The sequence below is a fragment of the Gallinula chloropus genome (assembly GCF_964237585.1).
Source record: "Gallinula chloropus genome assembly, chromosome: 21".
Lineage (NCBI taxonomy): Eukaryota > Metazoa > Chordata > Aves > Gruiformes > Rallidae > Gallinula > Gallinula chloropus.
In genome coordinates this window covers 4,371,302-4,396,729 of record NC_140106.1, presented here as the reverse complement: position 1 = coordinate 4,396,729, position 25,428 = coordinate 4,371,302, and the positions used below count along the sequence as shown (strand labels likewise).

General features: G+C 39.7%; 1 protein-coding gene across 1 annotated transcript in view; it reads left to right on the top strand.

The window, feature by feature from the left end:
• The window catches only part of LOC311199750 (tubulin polyglutamylase TTLL13-like), a gene marked incomplete at both ends in the record, with an annotated part of 446,429 nt that overhangs the window by 88,646 nt on the left and 332,355 nt on the right, over nt 1-25,428 (top strand). The gene's annotated exons all lie outside the window — the stretch shown is intronic.

Below are 25,428 nucleotides of genomic sequence, written 5' to 3'. Positions count from 1 at the left end.
GTCCAAAGCTTGAAGCTAGGCTATAGGAACATCTTAGGAATGGTCTGTGAATGCATGATCCTCTAAAAGATTCTTTTGTAGTATTTTAAGATCATCACAAAAGATTCCCTCTGTATCCCCTCCCTTCTGTTGAAAAATTGCTGCTTCTTGAAATTTATAGTAAGGAGAACCATGAGAACCAGCCCAGTTCCCCTCTCCTCAGGTGGCACTGTGTCCTTGCTGAGCATTTTATGAGTGATAAACAGAAAAAGAAATGCATGAGAACTAATCAGTGAAGGAACTGCTGCATCAACCCTTGTCCCATTCAGGGGAGAGAATAAATTGTGACTTTTGAGTCTCCTCTGCAATTTTAATGAATCTCCTTGAGATGAAATGCTTGACAAAGGTATGTTTCATTCATTGTCCAAGTTGTGCAATTTATAAAATAGTCTTTAGTGTCACAAAAAGCATGGTTTTTCATGGTATGTTTTCTACACCTCCCTTCCAAGCTAATGTTAGCAAACAGCAAAAAAAAAAAGCCAAGATGTATATTGTGTAGTATTATGTGTATGTTTTAAGTAGGCTGAAGCGAGCTCATGTCATTTCATTTTAAGTGCCTTCTAGGGTCACTGGGACTTCAGGTTTCGTATGTCACAGGAGATCAGTCTTGTTGCTGTCACAAAGCACTAGTCTTTTTACTGCAACAGTACTATGTCTTAAAACTGCCTCCAGAAGTCAAGCGGATTTAAGTCAGCTGTTCTGTCAAAACCACCTTGGAATGTTGTCTGTCCAAGGCCTTTTTGGGCAGCACAATGACTTTTACCTCTTTTTCTTCTGGAGATAAGAGAGAGAACATGTATCTAGGGTCACAAAGTTGTGAATTAGTGGTGTAGCTCTGTAGGTCCATTCTTCTAATATACAATATTGGATACCATCATAGCAGTACACTGTGTCACTTTGCACTGAAGTCACCATAATTTTTTTTGTTTGACTATTTGAATAAATTTTCAAATTCACTGTTTCTTTGGTATCAGCTTCCAGCACTATAAGCATTCTTGTTCTCACTGTTCTGTTAAATTAAATGTCAACAGGTGATGACTCATGAGTCACTGGTGCAATCTTTCACTTTATCATGCAAGATGTGCTTTATTTTTTACTCCAGAATCTAGTATTTAATGATACTATTCAGGATTGCTGTGAATTTCTTGCTTCATGCCCAAACCTTCTGCACTTCTCTGAATAAAATGTGAACTCTAAACTGCAGCCTATTGCCAGCTGTTACTGTAAATTTTATCCTGTGACGTAGCCCCAAATTTGACAAAAACCCCTGTCACTCTGTCAATGCTAGTATCTTCTTAATGAACAGCAAATGTGGAATTTCTAGTTAGCTTTGTCTGAACAGGGGGCACAAGGTGATAGGCATAGGAAGATGGAGCATCCGTGAGCAATGACGATGATTTGTAAATGCTACCAGGACTCTTGTAAGGTGGAGCAACTGATAGGTTAGTAGAGTTGAGTGGCTATGCTGCTTCTGAGCAGTGTCAGTGTGCCTGGTCTTGAGTTGCACCAAGAACTTGTCCTCTTTGGAGTGAAGTTAAGCTCACTCTGTACAGTAAGAGCCTGCTCATGATGCTTCTCACACCACAACCTTTGTTTGTAGCAGGAGTCAGATGAGCATTTGAATATGTGACCATCTTGCATGTGTAGGTTTTTAGATCTAAGAATTAATGATGTTTTATAACCTCAGTGGAGAGAAACTTCAGTGGGCTGTGCTGAAATACCCTCGTTTGATACTTGAAAATGGAGCAGCTAAAGAAAGATTAAAAAAAAAAATGCTACAGGCTTCATCTTTCAGGCTTTCATAAAAAGGTGAGATGAAAGACAGCAGATGGATTTATCTTTTTACTTAGCAGCAAAACTACGAATCAGCCTCATATAAACAGATCTCTCAGCCAAATATAGCTTGACAGTAATTCTATAGGACTCATCAAGTTAAGGGAAGTGATTAGGTCTGATGCCATGAAATAATATGAAAGTAGGATATCTCATATGATTTAAATATTTCAGACTTGAGTCCATTAAACACAGCTTCCCGATGAAAATGCTACCCTATGTTGCAACAATTTTCATCCTCATGTATTCTGTAGAATGCTTTGTAATTCTTATACCTTCCAAATTCTCATTTTCAGTAACCTTAAGCATTACTGAAACAATTTCTAAAGTGTAGATAATCCTGTGACTTTCAACTTTTCTAAAATGGCAAAGGTCTTAAAAACTCACCTTTTAAAACAGTTTTCTTGGATATTAGTCTAACAGGAATGCTTTACCCATTCAGGCTGTCCATACAATAGTGTCTTGACCTGAGAAAGCTCCAGGAAAAACACATAGTGTAGGATATTTAATGAGATGCTTCACAGTCTTGCTTCTTTTTATAACACCCAATGATGGGTCTGCACTGCCATGAAACAAATTGAGACGTTTCCCATTGCATGAAGTCTCTCATATAATTTATTCTAATGCACTCTGCCTAAGATTCTAAAATGGCCAATCTCTATTTAATAACTTCTAAAAACCCATGTGTCTGAAATGTGCTGAGGCTCTCATGCACTGAACAACGTAGGCTCCTTACTCTCACTGACTCAATAGAAAGGAGATGCCTAAAATGCCTTCGAAGGTTTGACTTAACTTCTCTTACAGGCTGAACTACATGTAGAATCCAGTGATAATGATGTACCTAAGTCCTGTTTTTATAAGTGACTTAAGGTCAATTTGAAACAAAAAATAGATGCCCTATTATAAGTTTGCCTTATCAAAAATCACAGTTTCTTGATTTTCCTTGAAGTTAGGTAACCAATTGCCTTCTGGATGTGATTTTTCATGTTAGTTACCAACATATACTAAATAAGATGTGTGGAAGTGTTTTATTGCTTTGCTTGCTTGTACTATTTAAAGCACAGTAGCAGAGTATTTTTTTTGTTTGTTTGTTTGAAACCTTTACAAGGTTTGTGTACTGTTTGATTCAGCTGTCATATGTCTTTGAAATGATTAATTGATAACCCAAAGCACAGCACCAGAAGAGGATGTCCTTGTTGATGAGTCTGGAAGATCAGGTCTGAACATGCAGCGCTGGGGAGTTGTGCTGCAAAATCTCATTTACACAAACAGATGGCAGGCAGAGATGGCTTGTGCACAAGAGTAGTACTGGGCAAACCAAGGAAAGAACTGGCACTAGAGCATACAGAAATTAAGCTGGTTTTTGGAATGCCCAAAGTCAGCAATCTGGTAAGTACCCAGTTGTAGGAGCTCTACCAGACCTGCACAAGGGTGGATTTTGCTGATATTACACTGCCAAATAATGATTGTCCAACTTGAGGCTATTGACTGATTTAACTGGAAAGAAAAGGATACCAAACGTGCCAGGTTCTCTGTAATTACACTGATCTTGAGCAGAGTAATCTCTTTCCTAGCTGTACTGAAGAATAAAAATCTAAAATTCTGTAATGAGTATGAAATTTGTGAGCAAATGAATAGCATTAGTGATGTTGGCAGCATCTCATGGAAGAGAAAGATTAATAACAATCCTTTTGAGTGACCTCTTTCTCACTGTAAAAGATGCTAAGTGGTATTTTTTAGGACAGATTTAAAGCAAATTTATGAGCAGGTTTCCAAACCAAGCTCTTAGGGGGAATGGTTTTTTTTGAAGCAGATATCTCAGGTTAGATATCTAGCCATGTTTTTAGGCCCTTAATTAGAGTTTTCTTCTATAAGGGCTCCAGGGTGACTGCAGAAGTCTCTCTGCAGGGAGCTCTTTGTAAAACTAGGTGTAAGTGCCTCAATTTTCAGGCTTCACCTCTGCGAAAGAAGTCCTGAGCAATATGTAATGGATTAAATCCATTGAGCCCTGTTTAATAGGGTTCTAGGGACTTGCAAGAAAGAAGGTAGCTTTCTTTGAACTCTTCCATGTCAACTCACTGTTTCCAGCACAGATTGTTTTAATGGCTTAATTTGGAGAAGTTGCTAAGGATAACAGCAAAATGGGTTCCCAAATGTCCCCTTACTCTAGAGAAAGGGTCTGTACTAATGTTTTCACTGTTGGGTGCAACTAAATAATCTGTTCAGAGTTTATCAGTTCTCTGGGTATTGTATACTTACAAAACAGACAAGAGAGCTGCCCTTATACTCCTGAGATAGTGTTTCCTTAGGGGAGCGGGGGCTCATCCATCTCAGGTTCCCCTATTTGTGTTGGCTGAGCTGTAGAAACCCATAAGGACGTTGTTAAAAATGACAGTCCCTGGGTATGTCTGTTCAAAAGGTTTATTCAGCTTTTCTGTGGGGCCTTTGACTCTGAAATGTGCAGAGTTGCTTGCCCTAAGAAGGGGGAAAAGGCAAAGGCTATTGCCATAAATTTTTAACCCAGTGTTAGTGTTGTACAGTTAAAATTACGGTAATATTAATGTTAGGACTTAGTTGACATATGTATTTTAACAACTTACAAGCTAGCTGGGTACGCTGCTATATTGTCGATAGCCATCATTGTAGTGAATGTACCAAATAGACAAGTTTCAAGTTTAAAATCTTACAAAATGTCCCAAGTAGCTTCTTTCAGATGAAATCATGTCAGTTGTGGGTGAACTTTTTTTTTCCTTGGAGTATACTGGCTCCTGGGGTATACTGGTTAGCAATGCTATAATACTTCATTGATTACATTGTCTGCCAAAATGAATGCCAGGCATGCTTAGAGACTTGTTTATTCAGGAGACAAGACATAAAATTTAATGAAAATGTCAGCAGGAAAAGGGGGGTACATGCTTGGGTACTGTAACTCCTGAAAAGGCAAGAACATCACAAATATGAAAATTGGAAGATATTGGAGGCTATTGTATGCATTTTTCATTTAGGTCTAATTGAATAATGATAAAAGAAGATTGAGGGACTGAGCTTGTGTACTTTGTGTGGAATGAAAAGGCTGTTATTGAAAGAAAAGCTATTGACTACAGCAGGTAACAACATAGCTCAGTAACATTAAATACTGTCCAGTTGACATATGCTTGGCTGATACAGAGAGAAATAAGTAACAGAAAGAGCTTCCTTAAAACTTGTGTTATGTAGTTAAAGGTGTTTTTATTTTTCTTGTGGTTCAACCTGGCTAGCAGCTAAAATAGCCACACAGCTATTTGCTCACCACCTTCCCCCCTGCCCAGTGGAGTGGGGAAGAAATAAGGGGAGGGGGAATGAAAAGGTAAAAAAAAAAAAGGAAAACTTATGGTTTGAGATAAAGACAATTTAATAGGTCAGAAAAGGAAGATATAATCATTCTAATAATGTACAAAACAAGTGATGAACAGCACGGTTTCTCAGCAAATGAAGCCAGTGCTCATCAAGGTATAGCAGCCTTCCAGTGGCTGAAGGGGGCCTACAAGAAAGCTGGGGAGGGACTTTTTTAGAAGGGCATGTAGTGGTAGCACATGGGGGAATGGTTTTAAATTGGAAAGGGGTAGATTGAAGTCAGACATTAGGAAGAAATTCTTCATTACAAGGGTGGTGAGGCACTGGAACAGGTTGCCCAGGGAGGTGGTGGATACCCCTTCTCTGGAGGTGTTCAAGGCCATGTTGGATAGGGCCTTGAGCAGCTGGTCCAGTGAGAGGTGACCCTGCTTGTGACAGGGCGGTTGGAACTTGATGATCCTTAAGGTCCTTTCCAGACCTAACTATTCTATAATTCTATGATGAGGTCCTGATCTGCTCTGCCTCCTGGCCAGCCTCCCCAGTTACATATGGAGCATGACTCCATGTATGGAATATCCCTTTGGCCAGCTTGGGTCAGCTGTCCTGGCTGTGTCCCCCTCTCCGTTTCTTGTGCTTCCCCAGACTTCTCACTGGTAGAGCAGTCTGAAAATCTGGAAAGTTCTTGACTGCTTGGCAACAACTAAAAACATCAGTATGTTATCTGCATTATTTTCACCCTAAATCCAAACCACAGCACTATGCCAGCTGCTAGACAGAAAATGAACTCTATTCCAGCTGAAACTAGGGCAATTTTATTAATCAGAAAACGACCTTTCTTTTCCAGTCTTTGAACATTATCTTATTAGCTAAACTCAGTCTAAGATTTCAAGTACCTGACTTTGGTAGAACATGTTCTATGTGCTAAACTTAGAAAGTAATAGTCTACATCTTAATTTCAAGCAAATAACTTGTTTCACCCAGCAATTATCAGTTTAGTGCTCTGGTGGGATCGCCTTCAGGTGAAACTGAGTGCTCCTGACAAAGAGAGGCTGCCATGCACCATTTGTGACTGTATATGAGGAAGAAAGGCTTGGAAGTTACTTTCCTTTTTTCCTTTCTTCCTCTGTGCCTGGAGGTTTTGCTTTTGTCTCTGGGGGAAGGAGGCTTGTTTGGTTTTGTAGATGTGGAAGGGCGTCCTGTTCAGCAGAGCTCTTTTAGTTTTCACAGTGGAAAAATTGTGACAGGACTTGATCTCCAGACCATCTGATTGTGAAGGTATGTTTTCTCTGGGTGTGGAGTTGGGCAACTGCCTATGGTACAACAAACATTTGTGGTGGTTCTGCTTATTACTGTTGATCTAGAGATAGAGATTTCTCAGTCTTGCCTAAGAAGTGGTGCAGTGAGCAACTTGTTTTTTCAGTCTTTGGCAAATTAACACTGTGATGAGCAGCTGAGTATTGCTAGTGGAGACATCCTCATAATACTTTTTTTCCCTTAAAAATGAGCAGCTTTCTAAGAAATCTTGTAACTGGAAAATGTTAGCCTCTTCTGTTTGAATTGTTGAGTGCAGCGCTTACTTTAAAATAACCAGTGTTTTTGGATTTCATTATGTAGGATTTGATTCAGTAGGAAAAAATGCTAAACCCTTTTTAAAAAAAAGTTTAGAGCCTTTTAGTCTCTGTAATGCAACAGGTAATTACTTAAACTTTTTGAAGCATTAAGTACTAATGGTTATTCTAGTAAAATGCTAATAGTCCGTTCTGCTTCCCATACCAACTTTAGCCCTTTTCTCCTTTGGGTTTTATTTTTCCTCCTTTCTCTAAGGAGACTTTAGTGGTGATGGCTATAAGGTTTTCTATAGTAGAACAATAATAGTATGGTAGAAATTCCTTGCTGAATGAGAATCTAGTGTCTTTGATAGTATGTGTAAAGTAAACTTGTGTAAAAATTAAGAAGTTAGTCTTGGAACTTACTAGACTTCAACTTCCTAGTGTTTGTCTCTATCCGCTCTCACAGTGCTGTGTTCCATTGAGCTTGCTATGTGGTTAATGTGTGCAGTTACCTGTGAAGACTTTAAGTGAAATCAGGAGGTAGTCATGATGCTTACTGAGGCTATTGTATAGATAAATAAATGAAGAACTTTAATGTGCTTTGTACTTGAATGAACCGATCCTTTGAACTGAGATGTCTGTGTGTAACTACTTGAAAATATCTGTTCATTTATGATGTTATGGAAGACTAGTTTCAGACTCTGATTCTAAGAGTTAATGATGTTTTGAGTGGAGATGAGGTCTTTGAGCCAAGACTGGGAAATACTTGAAATGTGAACGCAAATGAAAAAAGTTACTTAGTGAAGCTTTATGGTGTAGGTATAAAACAGCTTAACTAGTACTGCAATGGTTTTAAAAATACCTTCAATAGAGCTCGGAGATGTAGGAGAAAAGATCTGTCGCTTTCAGAAGGCTTGAGACCTAAATGAGTGACAAATTGTTTTAGTAGAGATTATAAAAGAATAATTCATGGTGCAATATGCTGAAATTAATAAGTATGGCAGGCTGAAAATGAATTCATGGAACTTTCTTTTATCTTCAGGAAAAAGTCTTTGATGCTATTCTGAATATGGATGATGATTACTTGGATCAATCTATTTTGTTGACGTTTTAACTATGCTTTTGTGTGTGTTTGTTGAGTTGTTTTTAACCATGCAGTCTAATCACTAAATTAGTTTCTTTGCCAAGAGGGTAAAGATTCTTATGAATCTCATTTCTACACATGCCATAGCGATTTTCTGGATATCCAACATGATGATCATTAGTTAAAAGAGTCTTTAAGACTTTGTGATTTCCAGATCCTGCAAACTGTAACTGAGGAAGTGTTGATGTTAGCGAATTCTTGGCACTACAGTCTATTGTCCTGGACTTGTATTGCCATAGATTTCTGCTAAATTATAAATTGCATATTTGATTCAATAATACCTATCAGTCTTCTGTGACTGAAAAGATAAACAGTTATGATGATAGTAAATTGTACTGTACATACTGATCTTGTAAAAACTAACAATTGTAAAATGACACTAACAATGTGTTTTCTTCCTGCAATGTAAAAAACAGATTTTAAATATTTGTTAGGCAGCCTGGTTGCTTTTCAATACCAGGAAGTTGATCACTTACCTTTACTTTTTGTTATTTACATACTTTTCTCTCCAGTTTTCATAGAGGAATGATCCCGTTCATATGTCCCCTGGAGTAATCAGTTAATAACAAAGCAAAAAATTATGCTTGGCCTTGGTTTACTGTGTTGTGTGAAAGTAGTTGTTGATAGCATGTGCAGCTGCTGCCTAAAATGATATTTTTGGGGGGAGTCTGACTGCTCTTGAAGACTTCACTCAAGTCATATTAAGGTTGTTTGTGCCTGGCTGTATTCCTACAGGAATATTAGAAATCAGACAGCCTTTGTGTACTTAGGCTATGGTTGTTATACATGTGTTGCTTTCTATCAGCCCTTTCTTTCATTTAAGGAAGTGTAATACTGCAAAATAGTGTTTTCAAAACTCCTATTAGCAAAATTGTAATCTAGAGATGGGTTAACAAGTCTTGCTGTGGAAGGTGCTGTCAAAAATTACATGTGATCTTTTATGCATTTCTGGTGATAGGATCACAAACGAAGTCATGCAAATGAAAAATGTGCTGGTCTGGCAATGTCATGATCTGTCAAAGATTTTTTGGTAAGATATTTTACTCAGAATATACATGGAGAGATGTATTTATTAAAATGCAATTTACCTTTTCTTTATATTTCCTGAACTGAAATCATTTATTAATTTGATAGTGAAAGGAAGCTAAAATCAAATAGATCTTTTCAGCTACTTGCTTCCCCTTAAAGTTTTGCTGACTGTTCTTTTGGATTGGCTCATGAAACTTCACAGCGTTTATTTGAGAGAAATAGGCTAATATATTGGTGTAATATGTTGATGTATGTTATTTCAGTAAACTTAGCTTTTCTACAAGATTTTTTTCACTTCAGAAACCGTATGTTGGGTTCTTACTGTAATTCTGGGTATGCTAAGACAATATAAGCTTACCAGGGTAGAATGAGAAAGATGACCCTTAATTTCTGAGTGAATGCTCAGGGAGGGAAATTTTGAGGAAATATTTGAGGACTATTCACAGCCAGTCATATTAGGAAAAAATCATCTAGTCTACTACAAATCTGGGTAATAAGTCTGTTTTCCTAAGGTCATCCATTGGTTTCTGGTTGGTTACTTACTATAGCACTTTCAGAATAAAGGTCTTTTTAGTGTTTTAAGACTCTTGGAAAAGAGAGAAGCTTATTTAGTAAGCATAAAGGAAATGGAACCCTGTAGACAGTTTTACATGTGATAGTAGCTTGAAAGTGTCTGGTTTTGCTGCTACTTTAGCATCTCCATTGAAGTATAAGGTAGCTTAAAAAAAAAAACAACAAAAAAACCCAACTTTAAAAATCAATCCACTTGTGTCTCTGGGGAAATTGATGTGTTGAAAGTAGATGACAATGAAATCTGCAGACTGCCAGATATTTTTACTCAGCAGAGGGCTTTAGAGTGAGAAGGTTCAAGAACTTCAAAAGAAGCCAGCATGTCTCCCTCCCCACATGGCGTTATGAAGGAAAGTAGGATAATTTTGAAGTGGCCTACAGTGGTAACTGTATGATATATCTCAACACATTGAGATGTCACACAGTGGCTCTGCTGAATATAAATTGTCAACATTGAATGTAATTCTTAGCCTTTTCTTGGAGCACACAGTGCAAAAATGAGATGGCTAGGTGTCTAAATCACATAAATGACTATTTTGTCTGTCAGTCTTACAGATAAAAGCCAGTAACAACAAATAAAATATATGACCTGAAATAGAATTTTAAATTGAGTAACTTATTGCTTCTGTATCTCTACTGATGATATTTATTAAGAGAGCTCTAATAACAACATGTAGCACCTTACCAAAGCACGCTTTCACAGCAGTACAGTAAGGAATGCCTTGCCTTAGTCCCATTACTGCTACCAGAATTTAAGGCATTATTCAGTACCTCTTATTTTGGATACTTTACCCCATAAAGCCTCAAGCATTTGAAGAAGAGAAGGATGTCTGCAACTGTAGCCTGAGAAATGAAAGCTGACAAAGTGAAGTGTCCAGATGCAAGCCAGAACTTTCTCTTAAAAAAAAAAAATAATAATTCTGTGTTGCTGCTGGAAGATAGGATTCTCTGTGCCTTGAATAGGATTGCTTTGAGCAGATACTTTTATCAGGTATGTTAACAGGTGAAAGTCAAGTGAAAAGTTCTCATTTGTAAAGTTTTTAGAAATTGGAGAAGTGAAAATATTTGATTTCCTGTTCTTAGCATATCCATTCTGAGTAGTGTGACTTAAATTTTATTTCTGTTTATATCATATAAAAGAACTTTGCAATGTGCCTACCCACACCTGGAATCACAAAGAAGCTCATTAGATGCTTAGCTTTAAGGAAGTGTGCAATCCTATTGATCTCTGCTGGTATAATTAAGCAAGTGCTTTTTAGTACCCTTTAGTGACACAGCCCCAAAATATCTGCTTTTTTCCATAACTTTTTAATATGTTTTACTTGTATGTTTGTCATCATGATACAATTTTATGTTACTTAGTTATAAAGATGTGTTCTGTTAAATTGAAATTATTGATGTTTATGTTTGAAACAAAAGACCTATTCTCGAAAAGGTACATAATTTTGTGTCTTATATCTGCACTTGGCAGCATGCCTCCAGGAAAGGAAAAGGTTCGTTATTGGGCCATATTTTTTTTTTAATTCAAATGAGTTTGTTTATTTGGCAACAGCTCTGTTTGAGTAGCTGTACCTTGAATTTGAGAGGCTAGTGTCTGTCAGTTTATTGTTTGTCATGAGCATGTTTTGCTGAAGAATGTAATTTAACTGAAACTGTGATTAAAGACCACTTCAATTTTTGCCAAGTTGGTTGCTTGGCAAAGTGTCAGCATAAAATCAGCAGCTATTGCACATAAAATAGCCCATTTTAAGTCAGTGGTGTACAGTGGGTCATATTTAGCATTGGCTTAGCTCTAATTGATTCCCTGGAAGTGCACCCAGATTTAAGTTGGCTCATTATTTTAAGGCAAACCTGCATTATTTGCATTGAGGGCATCATTAGGGTTTTGGGGCATGTAACCGCTGTAACACAGTTAATGAATGACATAGTGCCAGGTTCAGTTGCCAAGACTTTTTTTTGTTTTCTTCTCCTAGGGAAAATTTGCTCAATGTGTTAGAGGTTTAAAGCCCAGCTGTTTTATTTGAGGAAATCCTGGGCATCCCAACAGCATTCAGATTGCGTTTTATCAATATGCCTTCAGTTTCAGGAGCTGTCTCAGCCTTTGATACCATCCCTAAAATTAAATCGTGCCCTTTGTGGGAAAAGATATGGAGGGATGTGTTTGGAAAGCAAAAGCCCATGGCCTGTGTTATACTGTTCCTTGTCAAGGTGATGGAGAGCATGGTGTTAAAACCCTTTGACTCATATGTGGCTGCTATCAGTTTCAGGTAAATAGTTTAAAGTTAAAAGTAAGTGGTATCATTATATAAGACAAGAAGGATTATGTGCTCATGCAGTTACTGTATTATATCTTTGGTGCTAATTCCCAGTATGATTAAATAATTATCTATTGCTTTACAGTAATTGACAATATGATTGTCTTGGTTGCTTTAAATAACATGTTCCTCAGAAAACCATCGTATAAAGCATTGCCATTCTTTTCATCAGGACCACCAAAATCATACCGTAGGTAGACAGTGTTTGATAATGAGATTTTAATTATTTGTGTTTTAATTGGTTTGATATTGGTTAAAATTCCATCCAGAAATAAATAATGATATCTTGAAAGTTTTAGTATACTACTGAGGTGATAGGTAAGGAAAAACACTTGTTAGTCACTGTGCAAGTATTGTGCTGACTTTCATGTGTTAATGCCTCTATTGACACACGTTCTGTCTGTGGCTAATGGTCCTTGTCTTATGTGAACAAAACCAAAAAGTAAAGAAACATTAATGATGTATTGATGTTAAATGGTACTGCAATGATCTGAAGACAAGGGTGCTTACATAGAGTGCACTCAAGTCTTAGGAGTAATAAAAGCACATCGAAAGGTTAAAATCCTCCCACCTGTAGAGGAATCCTTTGAACACTCCAGATTCTATTCTACTTTTCAGGCTTTCACCATGAATATAACAAAAATATAGGTATCTTTTAATTTTCAACAGATTTATTCGGGTTAAATTTCACTGGCTGGCAATCACAGGACAGTGGGTTCAAACCCCTCCCCTTCAAAATGTAAAACTTGAAGGCAAAGCACTCACTGCAACCAAATATTTACTTTACTGTGTAGGACCCCAGAGCTTACAGAAGTATGCTGTATGTGTTTAAAAACAAGTCTCACTGATGCTAATTTAGGGGAAAGGGGAAGAAGCTTCATTTCACACTGGAAAACAATTCCTTTTTTCTCTGAAGTATTTTTATTTCTATTTTTGTTCAAATGTAGGTAGAGTAATAAGACTTTTAATCACCTTTTTTCAGTTTTATTTTTTCTAATCCTGAAATTGTGCCATCCTACAGCAGATTTAACAGTAGGCACATTACAAAGGGGTAAATTCTTTGCATATTTGCCAATACTTGCTGAAAAACTAAGAGAAGGTCGGGAAAGAAGGGATAGTGAATCTGTATATGGTTTTACCTACATGCAGAAATCTTGTATTAAAGTTGAATCTTGGTATCTTGTATTTAAAGGAACCTCTGCTCTAATGCACACACAGAGGAGCAAATACACCTAAACTAAACCAACCTCAATTGAGATGAGGTTTCTCAGGATCTGGTTCTTGGCTTTCAATGTCTGTAAAGCTCTCCATGGCCTCTCTTGGCAACTTGCTCCAGTTTTTCATTGCTCTTCTACTGGGCGTTCTTTTCGTAATATTTTATCAGAGTTTTTCTTGTTGCAGCTTTTCCAATTGTCTCTTGCTTTCACTGCATACCTCTGAGAAGTCTGATGCCATCTTCTTCATATCCTTCTAATAGATAACTGAAGACAAGATTCCTTCTTTGGTAAATTCTGTTTCCTTCCCCAAAGTCTTGATCCTTAAAGATCTTTTGATATGAGACTGCTTTTCTTTCATTCTGAATTTATATCAGTACTCATACAGAGCTGTCAGAAGTAGCTGAAGACATTAATGTCTACAAATAATCCAATTATTTTTAAGTGTGTGTGAGACCTACAAAACATTGGTCAGTGACTCTTCAAGGTGAATGAATGTATCCCCACTCTGGGATGTGGGAAGATTAAAAAAACACAGTGAATATCAGTTTCTTTAGGGACACAACTATATCTTGCTCTGAAAACATGTTGCAAATATGTTTTTATTTGGAAGTCTTAGCTATTTGTATTTACTTGCATCTTTAGATGTATGTTGATAAGGTAGCCTTGGCTTGTTTATTCGCATGTAGCATCACTCAGATAGTTCATACTGAGTAAGATAAGATTTTTTTTTCCGCTGTATTTAAAACTATTTAAACTAAAAACTAAATAAAACTATTTAAAACTAAGAAAAGTCATCAGAAGAGGAAAGTGTGGTACTTTTTGCAGCATGAAACATGAGTATTAGGCATTTTTCCACATTAATGCCTGGTTAGATGTTATTGAACAAATCAAGTCACTGTTGACTTGTTGAGAGAAGAAAGGAAAAAAACCCCAAACAAATACAGAAAACCTCGCCAGGACACAAAATAGGTAATTGACACAAAATTAAAGGATGTTTAAGTTTTGAAGAATAATTTATACTAGAAAGCATATTCTTCTGTACCTCTTCTAAATAAATAGTAAAAAAAATTGGAAAATTTTCCCTATTAATGACTTATTTTATAACTACCTATTTTGCAGATTTACATGGCTTATAGCACTTTGTGCTAGGATTTCACTGACTACAGGATATAGAATAACTTTTGTAGAAGTATAAGTAACAGCAATGTTTGCTGTAACACTATCCTTGTTTGAAAAGCATTTATGCCACAAAGCGAATTCTACAGTGTTTATAGGCATGCTGAAATGGCTCACTAAATAGGTAGCAGAGATATTAAAGAAATTTGAAAAGTTTTTAACTGTTTTACCTGTCTTTGTACTGCATGTGCATCAAATACTTGCACTGTCTGTGAGTGATGAACATATGTAAAATATGGGCTGTGAAAACACATAGTACTATTTATCTCCCACTAGGAAGAATAGTTAGGAGGTCTTGAGAATATGCTTTTCTTGCCAATATGACTATCAACTGAAAATTCAGATCTGGCAAAATATTCTGATTTTCATGGACAATTAGCACATGTGTTCTGGCAATCTCTGGGTAAGTAGTGGGTGAGAACAGCAGTGCTTCCAGATATTTATGCACACACATCTGTTTCAGATACATTTACTTTAATTGTTCTTGCATATGTGAGAAGAGTAGTGTGCTTGATTTTGCTGACAACACGCTAGGAGCTCACCCTTTCAGCGTTACTTCAGAATGCTGGTCAGGATGTGTGTTTTATAGTGGGGCTGTGATGTAGGCTTGTCTAACACCAATGAAAGCACTGGTGGAAAAAGTGGAAGTAATGTGTTTTCAGACTTTTGCGGTCCCTCTCTGAAAAGTTAACCATGATATCGACTAGGGGTATCTTGTTAGGCATGGGTTTCTGGTAGTTGTCGTCACTATGGAGACCTTTCTGCCACAGTCTGGAAGTAATGCTTGGTTTGCTGGCTGCTCCTTTTGCACTAGATTGCAGGTGCACAAAAGCATGCCAGCTCAGAATAAAGGCAATCCTCCTAGCTTTTCACTGTTTAGTGTGTCTGGTGGTACTCTGCTTCCCTCTGCGGCTGGTGTTGGGGTTGTGGCCTCCATATTTTGATGCTGTAGCTCTCTCCATTATGCTAGGACTCATGAAGAAATTAAATAATTGTAGAAACCAGTGTTTAGATGTGAGCAATACTAGGTGTGCTTATCAAGTTTTCTTCATCTGACTTAACAAGACAAGCTTTATGAATTTGTTTATTAGTAGGCATTGTGGAGAATGTCAATACATGCACTGATCTCCTGCTGTATCCTGTTATGCAGCCAGCTGAAACTGTCAATAAAGCAGGCTGTTAGAATCAGGGGGAAACAAAGCAAGAACGCCAAAAAATTGGTTGAAATAATGCCATAATTTTGTTATCTGTTAATATTTATTTATGAATATTTTCACTTAGAAAAATATTATTTAGGAAATATATAGTAATGGGGGAATTTATGAAATGAAGATGGTGGTTTTGAAAAAGCAGGATTTTTTGGTTTAATTTCAGAGAGAAATGGGATGGAGCAGCAAAGAAGTAAAAATATGTAAGTCTTAAATACATGTAGAAGTGAAAAAAGCCTGAATGGGAACGAAGAAGCTGCTAGTCATTTTCTGCACCAATTTTAATGTTACTTGAATATATTATGTCTTTTATATAACATCAGTGGAGTGCTGGAATGAATTGGATATGCTCAGCAAAGATTAGCACATTTTTGTAAAGCCTACCTAGAAATACAGTACCATTTGAGTGGTTATACTAAAAAAAAAAAATAATAAAAATTAAACACTGCTAATATTTGAAACAGTAGCTCCAGGGATTCATTAAAGCACACCGTGTTGTACAAACTGGTACTGTTTAGTTTTGATGCTTTGGTCTTTACCTAATATATAATTACAGAGCTTAATCAAGGCTTGAATTCATGGCCTTACCAGTACATTTTGAAATTATTATTATTAAAGAGTCTTTTATTTCTATTTTTAATCTTTTATACCTTCCTTAAGATTCAAGCAATTTCTGCTTTTATATGATTCCTACCAGTGCAATAACTATGTTTTTCTCAAAGTAATGGAATATCTGTGCTAAAGTTAGATTTCATTAGGTACAGTTTAGGCCAAAGAAACAGGAATCCGAGTAGACTCAGTATTTGCCTTGACACTGCTTTCCTCTGTCCTCAAAGTAAACTGAAATATATAATGAAAAAAAATTTTTTTATTATGCCTCAGTGCAGTAGCTCAAGGTGTACAGTTTTTTCAAGCGAGACTGTGATATTTCAGAGGATGGAGGAGACTTCCTGGTGCCAGATCAGATCATGGAATCGTAGGGGTTGGAAGGGACCTCAAGAGATCATCGGGTCCATCCCCCCTGCCAAAGCAGGTTCCATAGGACATAACGCTTGATACTTTCAGCCTATTTTCATTTGGCAGTGATCACTGCATTTTCAAATACAGGTAACTCTTGCCCAACATAATCTGGCACAAGCTGTGAAGCTGCTTATGGCTTAGATCAGGTGATGTACTAAAGAATTGCCACTTAAGTGATGAATTTTCCTCTCTGCTTTAATTTATACTTCTATTGTTTCTCTCTCTTTTTTTTTTAAATCTAAGGTATGATTTAGGCAGTTATTGTCACTGGCTTGCCTATTAAGGACTAGAAAAATGAGATATTTTTCTGAAATTTATTCCTATTTTCCCTGGAGTAACTGCTTACATGCACGATTAATACTCATTGATGAATTCCTGGATAAAAGAGTGGGAGAAACCCTGTCCCCCATTGTAACTGTGATACTCTGTGTATGTGAAGACTGGCTCTGGAAGGCTATTTACATAATCCTATATAAAAAAAAATCCCTCTTCTGAAATAAGTAACCTTTCAGAGAAAGGAGAGAAGGCGATTTGCTTAACATCTTGCTTAAGAAGATTTTTCCTGTTGAGCCAGGAGCAATGACTCTGCTGAATGGTCTGTTTGTCCGGGAGTCTGCCAAAATAGAATTTGTGCAGTCTTGTGTACAGAGTTGGGCTTGAAGTATTGTAAAATGGTCCCTCCACTATCCTCCAGCTAATCCTGTATCGAATGTGACAGAAAAATTCCTTCTTTGCTCTCTTCCTCTCTTCCAAACTTCCTCCCTTCTCTCCTTCTGCAATAACTGATGTGCATATATCAGGATATCCAGACTCTTTCCTATATAAGACAAGAAACAAAAGAGCAGTAGTGTAAAATAGGTTGTGAGCCAGTAGGCTCCTGCTGCGTTTTTTTTTCTTAAGATGCAAAAATGTGAATTTTCTTTCGAAAGACTAAATATCTTGTTTGGGAATAATGCTTGAAGGCACGAAGTGTCATCTTAGATTAATGGCCTGATAGACCTGATAAAGCCACTGTGCTTTGAGACTAGAGATATTAGGTGGATTTCCCCAAGTGTTTAGTTTTTTCTTTTTTATTTCTCATGAAATAACTTCTGAACTTTTAAATCCATCTTTGAGAGGCTGATTTATACTCGTGTTCTGTTGTAGTGTGTAAAGACTTTTCTGCATGTTGTGCAGGGTACTTTTTATAGGCATTTCACATGCATGTAAAGGCCTATTTGTGAATGACTTTGGAACTGTTTCCCTTCTATTTGCTGCTCTAAAATTTCACTGTCACTGTGCTGTTTTTCACATGTATGGTTTCCATTGCTACTAATAAGGTTTGCTAGTTTTACTTAGAACTTTTGCATTATACAACATTACCACCATTATCCCTTTATTATGTGACTCTTGGGAGTGAATTCGCAGACCAAATGCAGATAATGTGACCTATGAGGGCTACTTGAGAGAAAGTGTCTGCCTCAAAATCCCCAACCTTATTCTATTTTTACCCTTCCCTTCTGAAAATGAAGGTGTTCAAGCAGCTTTTGATTACTGCTTTATGCAGAAGACTCTGGTGTGTAACGCTATGTTACAGAAACTTGCAAATCTCCAACTGTCTTGCATCAGATTCTAACTAGGATGCTTTACACTATTTGCAGTGCAATTACTTCAGATAAGGTCCTTCTTAACTAGGAATCATTGCCTCAGTCTTCATTTTTCTTTTTGGGAGTTACAGTGCAATATTTTTATTTGCTTGCAGTGAGCTTTGAATAGCACTGTTGTTAGGATGATCACAATTTAGAAAGGAAGCCAGTGTATAAGCTGCCAACTTCAGGTCTAAGCTGTGCAAATCCATTGTTTTCCAGCTACGTATTTGTTATTTGTCAGTGGAGTTGTGGTAATTGTGTAGTATCCACCAAAGCAAACAATCGTAAAAATAAACCGCCAGTGTCACTAGCGTCTCAAACCATGAGACTGGATCCCTGAAAAGACTCAGCAAATAACAGTTCTTCCACAAGTGAACAGTTTCAAGTCTCTGCACAAGGCAGTCAAATCATACTAGAGTTTGGAATCAGTGAAGAAGATGATGAATTCTTGTGCCACTGCAGTCAACAGTGAAACTCGCTGGACCAGGGCATCAGCAGACTTCCTGTTGTTCAGCATATACAGATCCATCAAGAATCTTTTATTTCTTGGCATTTCCCTACAGAACAACTAAACCATTAAATTAACTAAAGATCTGAAGCCCACTGCCTATGGGTAGTTTTTGGCTTTATTGGGTTGATGTAAATAATTTAAAATGTTGGCAATGGCAGGCAGTGTTGACTTTTTGAAACTTTTATTGGGAAACATTGATTGAAGGAAGAAGAAGGAGTTTATCAGGTGTTCTGTGGATTCTGCTTATCAGGTTCAATGTAATCATCTATCTCCTCCTATCTCCTGTCATCTGAGTTCTTATTCATCCCTTGGCTCTAGACTTCAGCGATGTGCCTTTGAGCTATACTATCTCTTTTCTGCAGCTGTACCATTCCTAGTAGAGTGGGAATTAGGCCTTTAGGTGTTACTGGAACAAAACCAGATAACAAGGATACTGGAGGAAAAAAAATCTGATGTTTCATGAAACAGTTCTTTGCAGTTGATACATGAAAGTGAACTGCTCCCTTCTGCTTCAATCAGAACACTGAATGAGGAGTAAATTATGTTTAAAAAAATAAATAAATTGGAGGGCTGGAGGGCACCTAAACATCCATGTAATCAGAAATGAGTACAAAAAAATGGAAAGTCCCGTATGTTGTATACTTACTGTCAAAGTGATGAAGGTTCAGTAAGAGAAGACAAACAATATAAAGTAATGGAAATTGTTTCAATCATGTTTAACCTTCATAGTTCTTAAAATCCTTTATCCTACCCCAAATATATAATCTTCTGACTTGTAGATTAGGTAACATGTAAAATCGTGAGAGCTTTTTGTAATTTCTAACAATTTGGAGCTCATTTATCTGTAGTATAATTAAAAATGGAGTTTGAACTCTGTTTCTTATGCTCTTGGTAAGGACACAAATTTGGAGCAAAATTTGCATAATAACATTTGCTTTTGTCGATGTTCGGAGCAGGAATATAATTAAAAAGCTGAAAGGCTTAAGAGATGATGGTTCATAATGCACTTATTAAAACTCTGATTAAAATAAAATATCTAAGGAAAAAGGATTAAGCTGCTTTAGTATTTAATTTTTGATTTTTCTCATTATATGTATGGTGAACAGATGACTCAACAGTGCTATAAGAGAAGCATCCTAAGCTACTGCTGCTTGGGCAAACCTATTCAACTGGAGTTTTTAACAGCTGTTCCCAAGCTTCATTAAGGCTCATTATGAGTTGTCATGTAGTAGAGAACTTATATTTTCAGATGATCTGTGCACAGCAGTAAAGATAAAAGTCTATCTTAAGGCTACACTAAAAAGAACAGAAGATGGTACATATTAAAAATAGATTACTGAAATTCCCTAATTAGCTAGCATAGACCTTAAAAGTAAAGCCCAATCAGTGAGTTTTAAGGAGAGATGGGGAAAAATGACTCATCTATGGCTGAACACTGACGGAAGCCTGACATGCTCATTAATAAGGATTATTTACCAATTATCATTCAATAATATATGCATACTTAAACATATGTGCATTGTGATAGATGAGCCTTTGTTCAGTAAACCACATGTACCTTGAAACAGGTTGTAACGTTCTGATTTTTGTAAGAATGATTGTGTAACGTATATTGTTAGTTGCTAACGAAGCATAGAATTGAGTTATAGGTAACTTAGAAGTGGAAACCATAGAAATTAAGTAGCCAATGAATGAGCTTGCTGTTAAAGGTGACCAAATATGGGAGAGGGGTCAACTAAGGGACAAGTGAGGAAGAGGAGCAACTTCATCCCATCGACCACTAGGAGGTAGAAGACGACCCCCTAACAACAACTGGCGCATGTGCAGAAGAAGCCTCAGTGAAACAATCGGGACCCGGAACTAAAGGACTATAAAAACCTGAATTTGGAGAGGGACGGTGCGTGCCGTTGGTAGAGCTGAGACGCTCTGGCCGCCCAGCGCTGTTTGCTTAATTGCCGCCTGCTAAATTAATAAAATTAAGTTTGTAACTGAATTAACTGGTTTCCGACTGGTGACTGGGAAACCCACGATAACATCCAGGGATGGTGACTCAACCCCCTCCCTGGGCAGGCTGTTCCAGGCCCTGACAACTCTTTCAGTAAAAAAATTGTTTCTAATATCCAATCTAAACCTGCCCTGGCAAAGCTTGAGGCCATTGCCCCTTGTTCTATCTTCTGTCACCTGGCTGAAGAGACCATCGCCCACCTCTCTACAACCTCCCTTCAGGTAGTTGTAGGTGGTGATAAGGTCTCCCCTCAGCCTCCTCTTCTCCAGGCTGAACAGCCCCAGCTCACTCAGCCGTTCCTCATATGATTTGCTCTCCAGCCCCTTAGCCCATAACCCCAGATCTAGCCTTAGCCACCTGCACAGTGATAATATTTTCCTCTTTCTAAAACTCTCTCAGCATGCAGCCTCAAAACGCCAATCATGCAGCGAATGCTCCCGCACAACAGGTGCCAGAACTAAAATGTGTTTCTGGCCTTCAGGTTCCCACAGCAGCCCTTACTCAGCCCCACAAACTCTAGGAGACGTTTCTCCCACAGGAAAGCCCCAGGAACTGAAAGGTGTTTCTGGGACACAACTTTTCTTTGGCTGCTGTTTCTCAGCCCCGCTCACACTGCGGATCCGGCCTTGTCTAGTGACCTGAACAGTCCTAAGGGTGCCTTACGCCTCTCTTGCCACTAGAGAGCATCTTCAACAGGAAAAACCGCAGCAAAGGCAGCAAAAGCTAAGAGCTGTTCCCAGCCTTAAGGTTCCCTCAGCAGCCCCTTCTCAGCCCCACTAACACCGGGGCCGACCAATTGATTGCTTTGGGGATGGCTCTTTCCATTCTCTTTATTATCCATTCCCTGTACGTGTTTAATAGTTTCATGTGGACACTTTTATTAGGGTCCCAAGGTGGGTCTTGAAGAATCCTTTTTATCTTCCCCTGCTCCATTCACCTGATCACTCGCTGAATCCTGGGCCACTGTTAAAACTAATTGTTTCTTAGTTTCTGTTAAATGGTCTGACAAGAGTTGTACCTCATCCCAATCAGGGTGATGCTGCCTGATAAGAAATTGAAAATGCTTGCCCACCCCTGCCAGATTGTCCCGATAGTTCTTAGCCTTCCTTTCCCAGGTTTGGAAAACAAAAGAACACGGAACTTTCTCCACAGCAGTCCCTCCATGAGGTCCCACAGCCTCCCTTCAGGGGCCTGTAGTGTAGTTTGTCCCTTCTTGCTCCCAATTCTGTTAGAGATGGGGCTATGGGGGAAACTGCTTTCACTTTCCGAATCATCTTCTGAGGGTGCTTTTGGGGGTGGCCGATACAGATCAGGTGGGTCCTCTGGTTTATGCCTCCTTCCTGCTTTTCTGCCCCTCTGGCCCATACTACAAGCTGAACAGCACCTGCTCAGTTTCCCCCCACTCTGTTTATTATTTCTGATCCTGTGGGGTGTTAAACCACAATCTTTTTGCATTCCAGGTGATTACAAAGGGTGAAACACATATTGGCATAGGAAGCCTCATCCCAGTTTTGTTCCCTTTTAAGAACAGCATCGATTGTCAAATAGTGTTCTCATTTAAAGATCCAGTACGAGGCCATTTTACCCCATGTCCTAATTTATACAGATGCCACCACTGATTGCAATAGTTAATCAGGGTCTTTCCATCTTCTGCTCCTCCTGACCCTGCAATATCTTTCCAATGGGCCAAAATACACCCCAGGGGGCTCTTTTGCCACATCCCTCCCCCCTGTTTTTGCCCACCTTGGGCAAGTTCTAAACGAGCGTTTTCCCTGCAATGAATGTACCTAAACTGAATGTAAATTCAAATAAGTTCAAATAAAAAGCCTGTATAAACCTGTATAAACCTGTATAAACCTGTATAAATGGGCAAAGACTTATTCTTGCACCTGAATGAGAGATTCAAAGTTCTCAGTCCTCCTCCCATATAGTATTCGTTTTACACTCTTTAGATTTCCACAAATCAGTTGCTTCAGCTGACATGAGCTAAAAATGTTCTCCCACTCAGACCAGTTGTCAACAATCAGTCGGATATTTATTACACACAGTCACACATATACATAAGAATTCTGAGAAGAGGCTGGGTTATTCAAAGCAGTGCTGAGAAATCATCATCAGCCTCCTCACTCTAGGGCAGGCACACTGCTATGTGGTGGTGGTCTTTTGGGGTCTTCTGGAGGAAGTCTCATAGTCTTCCTTGCAGTCTGTTCTTCACCTGTGGTGCAGATTGCTGAGTTACAAACACAGGGTCAGTTTAAACTGTTCCCTTCTTGAATAATTGCACCATTCTTTTGCTTAATTCTGGTATCTGTCTCCTCTTTATCCTTGGTACCAGCAGCACCTACTATCTTGTTCCTGTTTCTTCTTGTTGCCTCCTCTATCCAACCTTCAGTTCTTTCTCAAACGTAAACCAACTGCTCATGATAAAACATGTGCTCAACAGTGACTATCTCTTCCCAGCTATTGTAACATTAGACATTTGGATATGTCAAACTAATAGTTGCCCACTAAACTAATTAACAACAGTATCGGGAGGAAGGCTGAGGGGGGGGCCCCTTGGCCACCTTCCCTACTGATCACACTGGCATCCTGTGAGGCCCTGGCACTGTGCAAGGGATGTCTGTGCCACACACAGGTGGTAGAGGAGATGGGGAGCTCCTGGACTGAAGTGCAGCTGGCGATCTTGTGGCGATCCCATGCCCAGCTTACTGACTGCTGACACCGTGGGCATTCATGTTCCTGCCTGCCCCAAGATGCTGTTTGGCCCAGACCTGGGGAACTCCTGGGTTTCCCTTTAAAAGTTCTGCCACCCCGCACACTGTCAGGAGCTTTCCTCGCAGGCCAGCGGGGAGCTTGGAGCAGCTGAGGCTGCAGGGGCAGGCTGAGTACGGGGTTAACATGCTCAGCAGCTCCAGCCTGGAGTTCTCTTGGGTGTCATAATTGAAACAGGAGTTGGAGGGGTTCCTGCCCACCCACCGCCCCCTGTTCTACACAGCAGAAAAAGCCTGGGCAGTGGGCTCGATGGGGATGGACCTCGATGCACAGGACCCAGAGCACCCAGCGCCTCAAGTCTCCTCGTGCCCAGAGACAAGCCCTGGTGCTTCCTTGCAGGATGCCAATGGCTTGGGAGATTTCTCCTCCAAGGCCTTAGAGTGTCGCAGCGTCCGGGAGCTTAAGTTTGAAGCCTTGGGGAGATCTTTTCTCACTGGGACCTGTGGATTATGGGGAAGAGCGGTACCTGGATGCACGGAGAGTCTGATGGTTGTGCAGGAGCTGTTCCTTTACGTGTTGCCTGTTTTCCTCCAGCACCTTCCTTCTGTCACAGGCAGGCATGTTTATCAGGCTGATGGTATCACGGAGAAGCGCGTCCTTCACCTCGCGGTCCAGGCGAGAGTCTGTGGTGAAGCTGGGAAAGTGGTTCACCTGCCAAAACAAGGAGCTAATTCAGACCCCATCTCCAAGCAAGTGCTGCCAGCAGCCAGCCCCAGCCCCAGCCCCAGCCCTATCACACACTTTCCGATGAAGTCGTCCGGCCGCTCACACTCCACAGCCCGCAGGACTGGGGGTGTGGAGCAGCTGTCGAGATTCAAGATGCTCTTACAGGTCAAGAAGGCCTTGGGTTCAGGGCACTCCCTGCTCTTGGAGAGGGTGTCCAGGGAATGGACAGGGACACCCTCCAGTCCCGCTTAGCCTACAGCAGCTCGCCTGGCTACTTGAATTCACAGCTCAATGATTTTGGGACTCACGTTGCCCTTCTGAAGCAGATCAGCTCTGTTCAGCCCACCGCCCCTTGCTGCGCAGCATCCCCCAGCTCTCAGCTCTCCACTGCTTCCAGAGTTGCTTCAGCCCAGCAGGAGATTCCCCCCTCACCTCCAGCAGCCACGGCTTCAACTCTCTGTCCAGTAAAATGTCGAAGCCCAGGATCTCAAAGCAGGCACTGCCAGTCACGTGCTGGGGAAAGCAACTGTGGTACTGGTGCTTCACAATGGGGTGAGCGGAGATCAGCATCTTGATAACAAGATCTTCAATATCTTCCCAGGGCTTGGCCGTTTTGAGGTTGTTTCTCTCATCCAGTTAAACAGGGTGGACAGTTTCCTGTGTGCAGGACAGAAGACACTAAGAGCTGCCCTGTGATACCACAGTAGCCCTGAGAAAGGCCCCCAAAGGCAGCCTTCCTGCAGGTCGTGCCCCAGGCACTGCAGCATCCACACAAGACCATACCTCTTGCTGCCCTTCACGTCATCCCAAAGTTTTCACAGCGTCTGTTGATGGCATAATTGGTCAAATGCATGAAGGTGTCATCCTGAGAGAGGAAATGTGAGAGGCTTTCATTTACAATGAGCTACAGGACACCAACACAAACAGCTCACAGACACAACTGAAATACCTCCTGGGAGGAGGCGGAAGAGGTACAGAGGGTGCAAAGAACAGGAAAGAAGCAAGCTGCATGCCATGAAAGCCACCAGACTTGCCTTTCCTACTGAGTTCCTGGTGCTGCTGGGGTCGATGTACCTCACGGTGGCAAAGCGGGCCAGACCCTCCTTGTAGATAAAAATCCTCAGTGGGTCACAAGAGGTGACCAGCACATAAAAACGAAGGTCAAATTTAAAGCCATCAATGAGGAAAGGCTGTGAGAAAAAAAGGCAGGAGGGACGTGAGAAAAGCAAAGGCTGCGAGGCGGCTGCTGGCTGCCCTGCACGAGGCTGGCTGCTCTGTCTCACTGCTTGTGCCGCTCCCCGGCCCCTCAGCAGCGAGGAGAAAGGCAAGCTTTCGCCAGGCCTTTGCTGAGCTGCGGCCGCCTCTGTGCCCCTGGCAGGTCCAGGAAGGTGCAGGGAGAGGACACAAGGAGG